General features: G+C 45.2%; 1 protein-coding gene across 1 annotated transcript in view; it reads right to left on the bottom strand.

Moving 5' to 3' along the window:
* PTPRT (protein tyrosine phosphatase receptor type T) overlaps positions 1–13,637 on the bottom strand; it is a 1,046,874-nt gene that overhangs the window by 53,156 nt on the left and 980,081 nt on the right. The gene's annotated exons all lie outside the window — the stretch shown is intronic.

The following is a 13,637-nucleotide window of genomic DNA, read 5'->3' as shown; positions in this document are numbered from 1 at the left end:
ACCACCAGGGCTTCCCTAGTAAATCTTATTAAAGAGGAAAACATAATATCATTCAAACAATTAAAGAATATAGCTTTTTGTAGCCACTTATTTTCTCTCTTTTAATGTTGTAGGAAAAAACAAAACAAAACAAAACAAAACAAAACAAAACAAAAACAGAGGCAGTCTTCTAGTATCCACTTCCAGAGGTAAGGAGAAAACTAGGGGGTCTGCCCTGCTTTAGAGCTACCATTTATCCATCGCCACGTACCAGGCATCATGCTACTGACATACACACTCTCATTTAACCTCTAGCATCACCCTCAGTTATTATTCCCATTTATAGATGAGGAAGTTGAGGCTCAGGGAGATTCCTATGTCTTAAAAAGGGCCCGTACATGCTTCTTCTGTTTTTTCCCACCCACCCTTCTGATTCTGGTTTTGTCATTACCTACTGGGAAAAGTCATCCACTTCTTTAAATCTTGGTGATTTTGTCATTAAAATGGGGATTGAAATGCCTTCTCCAGAGGACAATGCAGGAAAGACCATATGAAAACACTTGGGAAGCTTCTCGGGAAGCGAGATCAGAATTAATATGCTCTATTTTCATGCTTGCTTAAAACCTGCAAATTTACCTATTTTCCACAAGTGCACAAATACTTTCCTTCTGCCTCTTGGAGTATGTTGCAAATAGGCTGTCGGCCACATATTGTTATCAACACTATCATTCAAGTGAAGCTGACTAAATCATTATATTAAAAGAGGTCATCAATAACTAAAAATCATGTTACAGAGAATACCATTTCAAACACAATCTAGGCATAAACAAGATTTTCAGGCTTTAGTCAATGGCACTTATTTCAAATAACACCAAATAAAAACAATTAAAAAAACCTATTACAGCAGAAGAATCAGACTAATCCTTTATAATTAATTAAAGTGAGTTCCGACATGCTATTAGACACGCAAACAGAACACCCGGGTTGGGCCTGGCGGGGGGGGGAGGGACACAGCTTGCCGTCCCAGTCACTGTGCACGTACCACTGCGTGTCACTGCACCCGCTGGCCAGTCCACCTTACTCTAGGGCAGGGCTAGGGTACCCCAAGAGTAGACTGGAGAACTCTGGGCATCCCCAAGGGTTTACGGGAATCAAGGAAGTCGGGTCACCTTACCCCATTAGCCTTTTTCAGAACTTTGCAGTTTACAAGCCCATCTATTACTACTCACTGGAACCCCTGCGAACAGGGACATTATGTGTTTTTTTTCCCTGCTCTATCCTCTGCACGCACCTGTGGCAGGTACTCACTAAGTACTCGGTGAGTATATGAGTGGATTATCTCATTGGACTCTCACAGTGACCCTGGGAGAGAAGTAGGATGGATTCTGTTAACCTTTGTTATAAATGAGGAAACTGAGCCTCCCAAGGACTGACTGGCCATGTAGCCAGTGGATGGTGGAGTTTGGAAGAGTGGGGTTCTCTTCACTCTGAGCTCAGATGCTCCTGATTCCCAAGAGGCGTCTAAGTAGGATAGTAGAATGCACTTCAAGGGTACACAGCAGAGGGATTTAATGACAGAGAAGTGGTTACCTGGCTGATGGAAGAGTTGAGAGGCCAAAGGGAAGAGGGAGAAGTAACTCAGACATAAACATCAACAAGGAGGCACTGCCTCCCCAGGGATGGTAGGACAGAGAGAGGAAGTGAGGGCACCAGAGCCCAGGGGTGGGGACCATCTGTGGAGGCTGGAGCTGCAGTGGGTGGGAGCTGGAGAAAAGGAGGAGACTCTCTTGCTGTTCAAGAAGGTACCTATGATTGGGACAGAGAGGGAGAAATACCCCGGCTTCTTCCTTTCTCCTGACTTCCAATATCCCATCAGTGCACGTCATTGGCCAAACCCAGCCAGCAGCCAGTTGACAAGAGAGGCTGAGAAATGCAACCTGCAGGGGTCAGTTCGCTGTGATGGAAGGTAGAGCAGGAGAAGGCAAGGAATGGGACCAAGGATGGACAAGCAGGCCGGGGCTGGACAGGACACCACTCCAAGTCCATTCATTCATTAACTAATTAATCGATTCAAAAATTGCTAAGTGAGCGCCTGGCACGTGCCAGGCACTGCGCTAGACACTGAGCGACACTGGATGCCATGTTTCTTACTCATCATGGGGAAGAGTTTCCATGGAAGCAACCAGAGGGAATAGGTGGGAAGTCTAAGTCATCCCTTTGGATGGGTAGGGGAGTGGGGTGTGAAGTGGGCAAGGAGTTTGAAACTAATCTTTATGGAGTTGATGGTAGATACCGGAGGTTTTACGTACATTATCTCAACCATTCATGCCTCCAAATAGCTCCAAAGATTATTATACTAATACCATAATGATATAGTATTCTTCCCATGTCACAGATGAAGAAACTGGGGCTCAGAGAGGTTAAGCAAGTTTCCAACGTTACACAGCCTGCAAGTGGCTGGGATTCTATCTCAGGACTGTCTGACCCCGAACCCCTGCTCTTTTCACACAATGTGCTATCCCTGGACCTCTAGCATTTCACAGGTACTGGCGTCTGTGCAAGTGCAGGTCCTGCAGTGGGACATCCTGGGGGACATCCACCCAGCAGGGGTTCAGACAAGACCCAGCACCTGACTCTGAACTCAGACTGTTAAGCCTCATTACCAGCGGTTACCGAAACTGTAAGCCTCAAAAAAGTGAAAAATGCACAATATGTTTTCATTCACTGGTTTCACTAATGACTTATCGACTCAAAAATCTCCTTTATTTATTGAGTTATGCCTGCCCTTGGGGTCTATAGCACTGGAAACAGAGATTTTGGTTTAAAATGTTGAAAGGGAATTTAATATAAAATGAAATTTAAAGTCTGAAAGCAAATATGATAAAAAGAAAACAAAAAGAAACAAACATTTCTTTTAGTTAAATATGCTTAAAGATGAGGAGTGCCTCTAACCACCAGATGATGGTGTCTGTCAATATCACCTCTTCATTCATTTATTAAGAACAAATTCACTGACTACCTGCTACATACAGGCCTGTTGAAGGGACTCGGAAAGTGTTTTCCAAGTGCTTAGGGAGTCTGTCAACATAATGGGGGAGACAGACTGTACACAGAAGTGGAATTTCAAGGTCTAGAAAGTGGGGAATAGAGGGCTTTGTGAAGTGACACGTGAATGAGGAATTGAAAGTACAGCTTGACCAGTGGACAGTGAGGAAGAGTCTTTCCATCAGAGGGAACAGTAACAGTGAGAGCAGAGGTCCTGGAAAAGCAAGCATATTGGGCGAGCTGCAAACAGTGTCTTGTCTTGTGAACATGGAATGGGAGGGGATGAGCAGTGGGAGAAGAGGCAGAGGAGGCAGGCAGGGGTTAGATTGCAGAGGGTTTTCTATGCCCTATTCAAGTACTTAGATGCAAGTCACCATTCTGGGCTCTGCACAGCATATAATTAGAGACTATTTTCTGAGACCGTGAAAAGGTACTTTAATATAAAATGATCAAGATTTATTCCCACTTGGGCTAACCTGTGGCAAGTAGGAGAGCAGACCTGGTGATGGGAGGTCAGAAGCTATGGGTCAGATATGGGTTCAAATCTTAGCTCCATCACTTAGCAAGTCAACTGATCTCTCCAAGCCTTGGTTTCGTTAGCAAAACGCTACATAGCTCAATACCAGATAGCTCACAGAATGTTGGGAGCATTAAATGAGAAAATGCAGGCATGAAAAGTGTGAGGAAGTTAAAAGAATGAAAAGATAAGCCACAGATTGGGAGAAAATATTTGAAAAAGACTATCTGATAAAGGACTTGTATCCACAGTATACAAAGAACTCTTAAAACTCAACAATAAGAAAACCACCCAATTAAAAAATAGGCAAAAGATCTGAACGGACACCTCACCAAAAAAGATGTACAGATGGCAGATGAGCAAATGAAAAGGTCTTCAGTATCATATATCATCAGGAACTGCAAATTAAAACAACAAGAAGTTATATCTACGTACCTACTAGAATGGCCAAAATTTAGAACCCTGACAACACCAACTGCTGGTGAGGATGTGGAGCAACGGGAATTCTCACTCACTGCTGATGGGAAAGCACAATAGTACAGCCAATTTGGAGGACAGTTTGGCACTTTCTTCCAAAACTAAACACACTCTTATCGTAAGATCCAGCAGTCGCTGCCTGGTATTTATCCAAATGACACGTCCACACAAAAACCTGCACGTGAATGTTCATAGCAAGTTTACTCACAATTGCCAAAACTTAGACAAAAACCACGATGCCCTTCCATAGAGGAATGGATACACAAGTTGTGGTACATCCATATAATGGAATATTCTTCGATAATATAAAGCAATGAGTTCTCAAGCCACGAAAAGACATGGAGGAAACATAAATGCTTACTGCTCAGCGAAGAAAGCCAGTCTGAAAGGCTTCATAGTGTATGATTCCAACTCGATGGCATTCTGGAAAAGGCCAAACTATGGCGGCAGTAAAAAGACCCATGGTTGCCAGGGACTTGGAGGTGGGGGGTGAGTACGTGGAGCACAGGGGGCTTTTAGGGCAGTGAAACTTCTGTATGGTACTTTAATGGTGGATACATGTCACTATACGTTTTTTAAATCCTACAGAACTGCACAACACAGAGTGGATTTGAATGTAAACTATGGACTTCAGCTAATAATAATGGATCAAAATTGGTTCACCCATTGTAACCAATGTATCACACTGATGCAAGATATTAATAGCAGGGGAACTGAACGTGGATGGGAGGTAGGGGGAACTGAACGTGGATGGGAGGTAGGGAGTATACAGGAGCTCTCTGGACATTCCGCTCAATTTTTCCAAACCTAAAACTGCTCTTAAAAAAAAAAAAAAAAGGACAGTGCCTGGTATGCAGCAGGTGCTTAATAAATGGTGGTTGTGGGCTGGATGTGAGGCAGGCAGTGAGCTGATGGCAGAGATGGTTATAAACTTAGTGCTTCCCATTTGCCCTTTTGTACAAAATGTAAATCCATCTTTCTGCAGAGGCAAAGAGCTATTGTGGGTATTCATGAAAAGGGCAGAATTCAGCTACAGGTCCACCAGAAAGTCACTGCAAGGAGTTGCACTGCCCTCATGGTTTATTTATTCCTTCTGGGAGATGCTAATATTATTCTGTGTCCCTTTCTTCTTCTAACTTTATATAATTAGAAGGATAAAAAATTGTGTTTATCCACACACACACATGGAGAAAGATAGGGCATCGGGCGAAGTAAAGGAGTTTATGCAAAGTAATTTACAAGCAGCCCAGAACGTTCATTATGCTCTATCTACATTTTGCAAGCTTGAGAAACAGCTAATCTGGTACTCCTTGTTCAGTATTCAAGACGAGGGAAGAAGTCACATCGAGGAGAAACAAACTCCTCAACGGTGCGATAAGAGGACATGCAGGAACCTGGCTCCCCCCGCCTCTCAGCTGAGGTGGGAGATGGGTCAGCACTGGCTTGTGGGGAGGAGAGAACCGATGGCCGCTGGTAGAGGGAAGACACAACTGCAAAGACACGGAGATCCAAAGAGCTCCCTGAACATAACTCAAGGGGAACAGAAACATTGCCCCTCTAGAATCAATCTGTTCCTTGTAGTTTTAGGACAAAGCCGAGCAGTAGGTTGCAAAAGCTTAACAAAGAGCTCTCTGGAGGAAAAAATGGCCCTGATCTGTATTATCTGATTTCTATGATATAAATACTCCCACCATGACTGATTTCAAGTCACCAACATGGCATCAACTAGCTCACAAGATTCCTGAAAAATTTAACCATCAGCTCTTGCAAGCTGGTATGAATCAGCTCCAGGACATCACTGACATGACCACATCCCACACACTGCCTTGTATGATCTGATGGTTTGGGACCTACTTCCCAGTCCAGCCTCATGTCCCCCCTCCCCACACATTTCTCTGATAACCGTGCCCTTCTTCCTGTTGTTCAAATGCACAATGTCTGCTCTGACCACAGGGCCTTTGCACGTGTAAAGGAACACCCTCAACACTGTAAAGCTGGCAACATCTCATTCTTCAGCTCAATCTTCTTTCCTCAGAAGTCTTCTATAATCTCTCCACCCCAGACTCTGATAGCCCCCTGTACTTGTCTTCGGAGCTCTTACAGCAGTTTTATTTCTGTGATGATCTGACTAACCCATAGTTCTCTTTCATGCCCTACTTAAGGAAGAGCACCTCATTTACTAAACCCTCTGCAGTGTATGGCACATAGCAAGTGCTCAATAATTATCTAATCAATATATGAATTCATAGTTGTGTCTGAAAGCCTGAGAACCAGAAAGGGGCCGGTCCTTTGCTTTTAGCCATGCAATTGATTTTAGGTAACCTGGCCCAGGACCCAGGCTCCTTCCTCTACACAAGGCCAGCATACTGTACCTGGATCCTGTGCTCAAGTTCTTCCCCTCCTCATAGCTGACCCCTCATCCCACCTGCAGACCCAAGACTAGCATCCAATTGTTACCTTTAGCATGAGAGCGGGAAGGGTTGGGCAGGCTCTGAGGGCAGACCTGAGGTCTGTCACTAACTCTGTCACCCAGGGCAGTTGACATACCTTCCCCGAGCCTCCATTTACCCAACGACAACATCAAAATCCTCTCTACCTTTGCAGACTTGCTGCAAGGATAAAAAGCATTTAGATATGAAGGCACCTGGTGTATTGTACGAAATCAGTGCAAATATATAAATTCAGTTTTATCATTATTCTAAACAAGTGGTTTTCAAAATATAGTTTCTTGGCCAATAGCACCAATGACATCTGGGAACTTGTTAGAAATGCAGATACTGGAGTCCCAGCCCAGACCCACCGAGTCAGAGACTCTGGGGTGGGGCCCAGCAAGCCCTCCAGGAGATTCTGATGCACACTCAGGTTTCAATGTACAGACCATGTGGTGTTCAGTTATTTAGCATAGGGGTGCCTTGGCTCTTCAACTTGTCTTAGGAAAGACAAGAAGTTTTTGCTGGAATAAGCCCATAAGACTGGAGACTCACCTGTGTTGGGTGTAAGCAACAGAAATTTATCTTTGTGGAGTGCTTAAGATGCTCTAGGCACTGTTCTAGAACCTATGGATGCTATGCCATTTGATTCCCATAGTAACCCATCTTATGGATGAGAAAAACCAAGGCTCCAAGAAGTTTAACAACTTAGAAGGTGTAAGGTTGAGAGCTTCCTTATAGAGTAGTGGGGTCCCTACCCTTCCCTACCCCCACCCCCAAGATGCACTGCCTACACATCCTGCCCATGCCAGTTCTGACTCTGACACTGTCCCATCCTACTGTGTGCCCCTCTCCCCATCCCTGGCTAGAGGAGAGGACTCAGTTTCCTCCCATGCACGGCTCTAACCCTCAAAACAAACCACAACTCCTCCTCCCTCCATCATCAAAGGTAACCCAATAAATCAGTCTTCTCAAGTCACATCCACTTAAAGAGAGAATCATTTCAGAGAGGTGGGGCTGGGGAGAGCATATCATTTGGATACAGGATGTTCTTTCTTCCTGTCTTCTGGGCACTGAAGAAGATGAAGAAAAGATGCAATTTTTCAGAGAAAAGAGATTTGACTCATTACAATGAATTGTGGAGCTGAAAAATCACTTCCTAGAAGTACTGGAAATGTTAAAACCATCATCTTGCACGAGTGGAGAGGGAGGAGGCAGGTAATTCTGCTGAGACTGCCCGGGTACCCCATTGAAGCTAAAGGTCTGCGCATTCAATCTTGACTGAATTGCCATTATCAAGGTAGAGGGTAGCTTGGGTATGACAGGGAAACAGCCTGACATTCTGTGTACCTCCTTGTGCTGCCAGTTCCCTGCAGGCTGAGGTTGGGCTGCTCCCTTCTGCAGGACCCTGTGAGGAGCTGCTCTAATAGATGAAACCTTTGGAGCCATAGACGGGACTTAAGCACAGAGGTGCAGAGCACTGAGATAAGTTAGAGGGACAGTGGCCTATATGATGAATCTGTGGGTTCATCTTAAGCAGGCTGTCCAGCCCACACCCCATGAAGGGGTCTTTCTGAAGAAAGGGAGGAAGGTTTCTGATCCGGATTCCTTCATAAGCAGAACTGGAGACAAGGACGGGAGTGCAAGGACTTGATTTAGGAGATGATTCTGGGAAACCCAGGAAGGGGAATGGGAAGTGAGATGCAAAGAGGAAGGAATCCGATAAGGGTTGTGTCATCAAGCAAGTGACCACTGTAGACAGTTGGGGCTTACTTACTCCTGTTAGGGAACTCCAGGAGAGTGTGTGAACATACACCTCTAAGTTATTCTGCTGCAGTGGGGAGGGACCTGGGGTACTTATACCCCTTCCGCCACCATTCATGGATTGAGAGCAGCTCCCGGGGACATTTAATTTTCTGGCAGTCCCGGCCTGCCCTGCAAGCAGGCAGAGAGGGCTCCAGTGGCCAGAACAAGTCCTCCGATGAACAAGGGCGCTGAAAGTTTCTGTACCATCACTCTGTAAGGCCCAGGCAGGAGCCACCCTCAGAGACAGCAAAGGAGAAGGGGCAGTTGGGAGCACTGAACAAGGCACCCATTTTGACATCCAGCTCGGTCACCCCAGAAATCAGTAGAGAAACAGCTGTGAGAAGAAGCCCCTGAGTTTGTTTTGAACCCGAGTTCCTCCCTGGAAGTGAAAACAGCCTCTCCGAAGAGCTCATTCTGATCTTCCATCTGCTATGAGGTTGGAACCCTCAGTGCATGCTCCCCCAAGAGCACAGGTGTGTTGAGATGCAGAGGGACTCCTTGGTAGGGAGCTGGTGGCATCCCAGCAGCAAGAGCCCGGATCTCTGGTCCTGGCTGTCCTACAGACTCTCTGTGTGACCATGGGCAGGGGTTCTGCATCTGTGGACCATTGCTCCTTGCCTGTGAACTCAAAGATGCTAGACTTGGTCTCATCTAAGCTGAAAAATCTATACAACCAGATTCAGATTCAATATTCATTCATCTTAATTTGCCCTCTTTGCACTGAAAGACAAGAGACTGAGGGTCAGAGAGATGAAGTGACCTTGTTGAAGGTCATGCAGGAGGTAAAGGGTAGAACTGAGACTAGCACCGGGTCTGCTGGACCCCATACCTGCTACTCCAATACCCCTGAGCCCAGTGGCTTGTCTTAAATTAGGGGGTTAGAAGTCTTAGAAAATGTCCCGGATCTCTTGTTTGCCCTTTAGCCTTCTGCATCTGTCTGTTTAAGCTGGGAGCTGATCTCTGTGGATAAGATCAGAGGTTTGTATGCTCAACATTGCTAGCCATCAGGGAAATGCAAATCAAAACCACAATGAGATATCACCTCACATCTGTTAGAATGGCCATCATCAAAAAGACCACAAATAACAAATGCTGGTGATGATGTGAAGAAAAGGGAACCCTTTTGTGTTGGCGGGAATGTAAATTGGTGCAGCCACTATGGAAAACAGTATGGAGGTTCCTCTGAAAACTAAAAGTAGAACTTCAGATGATTCAGCAATCCCACTCCCGGGTATATATCCAAAGAAAATAACACTAATTTGAAAAGATACATGCACCCCAATATTCATAGCAGTATTATTTACAATAGCTAAGATATGAAAGCAACCTAAATGTCCCATTGACAGATGAATGGATAAAGAAGATGTGGTACATATATACGATGGAATATTACTCAGCCATAAAAAAAAGAAAGAAATTGTGCCATTTGCAGCAACATGGATGGACCTGGAAGGTATCACGCTTAGTGAAATAAGTCAGACAAAGAAAGACAAATATAGTATGTTATCACTTATCTGTGGAATCTAAAAAACAAAACAAATGATTATAACCAAACAGGAAGAGACTCACAGATATAGAGAGCAAGACAGTGAGAGGCATGGGGGAGGGGCAAGATAGGGGCAGAGGATTAAGAGGTATAAACTAGTATGTATAAAATAAATAAGATACAAGGACATATTCTACAGCACAGAGAATATAGCCAATATTTTATCAATATAATAACTTTAAATGGAGTATAATCTAAAAAAAAAATCATTGAATCACTATGTTGTACACCTGAAACTAACATAACATTGTAAATCAACTCTGCTTTAATAAAAAGAGAAAAGAAAAAAAGATGAGAGGTTCGCGAACCTGAGAGTGCATCAGTGTCACCTAGTGGGCTTCTTAGAGCAGAGACTATAACAGGGAAGAGCCAATCTTGACTCCACGTTGGATCTGTTTCTTTGACTTTAAGCTTTGCTTTTCGCTGCTTTTGTTATCATCATTCATACATGATGGCCCACCTCAGGGAACCTTGCTCCTCTGCCTGAATGTTAAACTAAAGTGCCTTGTCCAGCTCACGGGGAGACAATCTGACCCTGCCCACCTGTGAATGGCTGCAGAAGAGAAGAAATTAACACATCTCTTCCCCAAGGTAGGCTATGCGAGGAGATGTTTTGCAAGATAAATGGCCTTTTTACTTTACTTCTTCACTTCCCTGTCTCTGTTCTAGAAAAGAAACTGGCATCCAGGCCCCGCTAAGATGTTTTTTTGGGGGACCCTAGTCTGCCATCTTCTTGGTCTGCTGGCTTTCTAAATAAAGTTGTATTCCTTGCCTCCACACCTTGTCTCCTGATTTATTGGCCTGTTGTACAGCGAGCAGAGTGAGCTTTGACTTGGTAGCAGGATTGCTGGGTGCCACCCTCAGAATGTCTGCCTTGGCAGGTCTGGGGGGGTTGGAACCCCAAAATGAGTATTTCTAACAAGTTCTCAGGTGCTGCTGCTCCAGGGACCACACTTTGAGAACCACTGGACTCTGTCTACAGATTCCCTTGTCCGTTGGCTTTGGCTGGGTTCAGCCACTGGAAAACACAGGCAGAAGACTGGATGAACTAGGGAGTGCCATGGGGGTACTTATTCCTTCAGCTCCCTTTTTTGGGGCCACCATGGGCCACACCTCTGATCAGGTCCTATTTCTCTGGGTCCTAGGAACCTCTTCTTACTGGATCCTTTGGAGCCTAGGTGTGGCATTAAGCCTCAGGGTGCCACACTATTCCCTGTATCTTCATTTAAAAAAAAAAAATCACTTGATTAAATTATCCTCAAGTCACCCTATTTGAAGGTCCCATATATCTCCTGCTGGGACCCCAATAGATCCCAGAAGGCAAGCCTTATTTGATAAAATCTGCACCCCCTGGGATCACTTCCTCTCCTCTGTGTAATTCCTGCCAGTCCAGGAAGCACCCTCTCCAACTTCTATGTGGGGAATGTTTCGGTATTTTTGAAATTTCCCCTTGTCCACCGTCTATGCCCCAGGGCTTCTTACAAGTAAAGAACGCTTTGTTTTGTTTTCCCCACTCATTTCCTTCCCTTTCACTTCCTTTCTTTTCTACTCCCTGGAAACCCCACTATCTCTATTACTAAATCCTAAACAGAACCATTTGGAAGAAAGGGCTTCTTTAGCCAAGGTTTCTCTTTCATTGTTTCATTTGCAGGCAGTGCCCTCCCTCCTGCTCTTCCCCTTTCATCTTCTCTGTCCTCCCTGGCCTGAGCCTTTGTCCTCCACTCCAGCATCCCAGTGCCCTGGGTTCCTTAAGATGCTAATCACACCCGGTTTTCTTCTTGTGCCAAGAATATTTCTATTTATCGAGCCAAGGCAGACTTTGCCTCCGGGAGGGACACATACAAGGGCAGGAACACTTTCTAATCCTTGGGACTGTTTCTTTTTTCCTTTTCTCATTTCAATTCCAGGATGTTTTTCTTTCTTTCTTGGTCCCTTTGTGTCTTGTACCGCTTTTGGATGTACTGGTTACCCTGGCACTGTCTCCTCTCAAGACTGAGTGCAGACCCAATCCAGCCACAATTTGCTGCAGAATTACTGACCCTTACACTGGAAAGGAGATCCAGGTTTCTTTCAACCCACGAAGGCAGTATCATTAGGTGTCTGAATTTCCTCTGCCTCTGTTTGGGTTTCCTCAGAAGTAGATGTAAGATGAGGATTCTTGCACAAGCAGTTTATATAGGAAGAGAAGAGGACACCAGGAGGAAAGTGGAGGGGGAGGAGTGAGACAGCCGAGAGAGAGAGAGGGCTGAGGGCCTTTGGATAAGGAGGATCCAACACTGAAGGAAGCCATTTGAAGGGTTTTCTATAGGACGGTGACATGATTCAATTCGTATTTTGAGGAGGTCCCGCTGCCTTCTGTTAGAGATCAGATAGGTGTAAAGTTGGGGGCCAAAGTAGATATGGAACAAACAGGAAGAAGGTGGGCAGAGGCCAGGTGAGAGCTGGTGATGGCTGGACCAGGGTGCTGAGTGCAGAGGGTGAGCAGTGGGACGTCCAGAAAGATACAAAGCCTGTCATTCTTGGCCCTCAGGCTTTGGACCAGAAGCCTGGCCCAGCCTGGATACCCTTGTCTCTCAGGGAGGCAGGATCTCTTTACTGTGCTCTAGTCATTTATTTTTTTCTATTATTTCCTATTATACTATTTCATCATGATACCCATTTTACAGAGAGAAGACTAAGGCTTAGAGTGAGCACACAAGGTCTTACAACCTGTAATTTAGTGGACCCCATGTGAACTCATCATCTGATATGGGGAACAGACGAGTGACCAGATATTTTAGGGCACTAGCACGTGATGGTGGCTCTGCTCAGGCAGCAGAGGGTCAGAGAACCCGGAACCTGTACCTGGAATGTGAGCTCCCTGGCAGCAGAGGCTGAGTGTCCCAGTGGCCAGCACAGGGCGTGGCTCAGAGGAGGCCCACATGTCATAGGTCTTAATACACACTTCCTGACTCTTTGAACATCTCTTTCCAACACTTCATTTGCAAGAAATCTTGCTGTCTGCATTACTCTCTTCCAAGAGACAAATTATAAATGTTTTTCTGATTAGTTCTCCCATTCATAGCTGATTTCTAAATCAGCACAGGAAACAGCTAAGCTAAAACTTTTGCCTCTTTCTTCCTTTACAAGCTGCCTGTATCTTATGCTTTCTTCCTCCAAGCTTTTTCTTAGGCAATGTCTAGACAGTTAAAGAAAACAAAACAAAAACACTGAACTGTGCTAGAAATAATTTGTTACTCAGGATTTTTTTCTGAACTGGGTTACTCTGAGAGCTGAGAGCAAGGGATGCTTCATAACCAACTGGTGAGATGTCAAAAGGTCCAGGTTGGCTGCACCACTGCAGACAAAGGCTGTTTTAGACTCCTGTTCCAATCGGAGTATATGCTTGACATTTGGTATCAGGTAACTCTGATTTAGAAGGCTGTGTATACCAACATTTGGTAGTGATCAAACTTGTGTGTCACCTGTGTGTGGTGTGCATGTCTACGGCAGTCTCTCTCTCCCTCTCCTCCCAGCACTGATACGATGCAGGGTCCCACGGAAGCACTGTCACTGCCCTTGTTCAGGCCTCACTGTCCCTTGCCAGGGCCACTGCAGTAGGCTCCTAACTGGTCCCTCTGCCTCCAGCCTCTCCCAATCAAATCCACCCTCCCATTAGCTGCCCTGGTGATCTTTCCAAAATGGACATCTGATTATGTCTCCCTGCCCCAACCTGGCTTATTCCACATCCCCACATTGTCGTGGGTGTTCAGTGAATTTTGCTTAAAATAAGGAGGATGGTATATCTACACTGCTCACCAGTGACCAAGACAAAGTAACTCCATGGCTATGAGACACG

The sequence above is a fragment of the Hippopotamus amphibius genome, chromosome 12 (genome assembly GCF_030028045.1).
Source record: "Hippopotamus amphibius kiboko isolate mHipAmp2 chromosome 12, mHipAmp2.hap2, whole genome shotgun sequence".
Lineage (NCBI taxonomy): Eukaryota > Metazoa > Chordata > Mammalia > Artiodactyla > Hippopotamidae > Hippopotamus > Hippopotamus amphibius.
The sequence above is the reverse complement of the archived record's forward strand: the minus strand, read 5'-3'. Positions and strand labels throughout refer to the sequence as shown.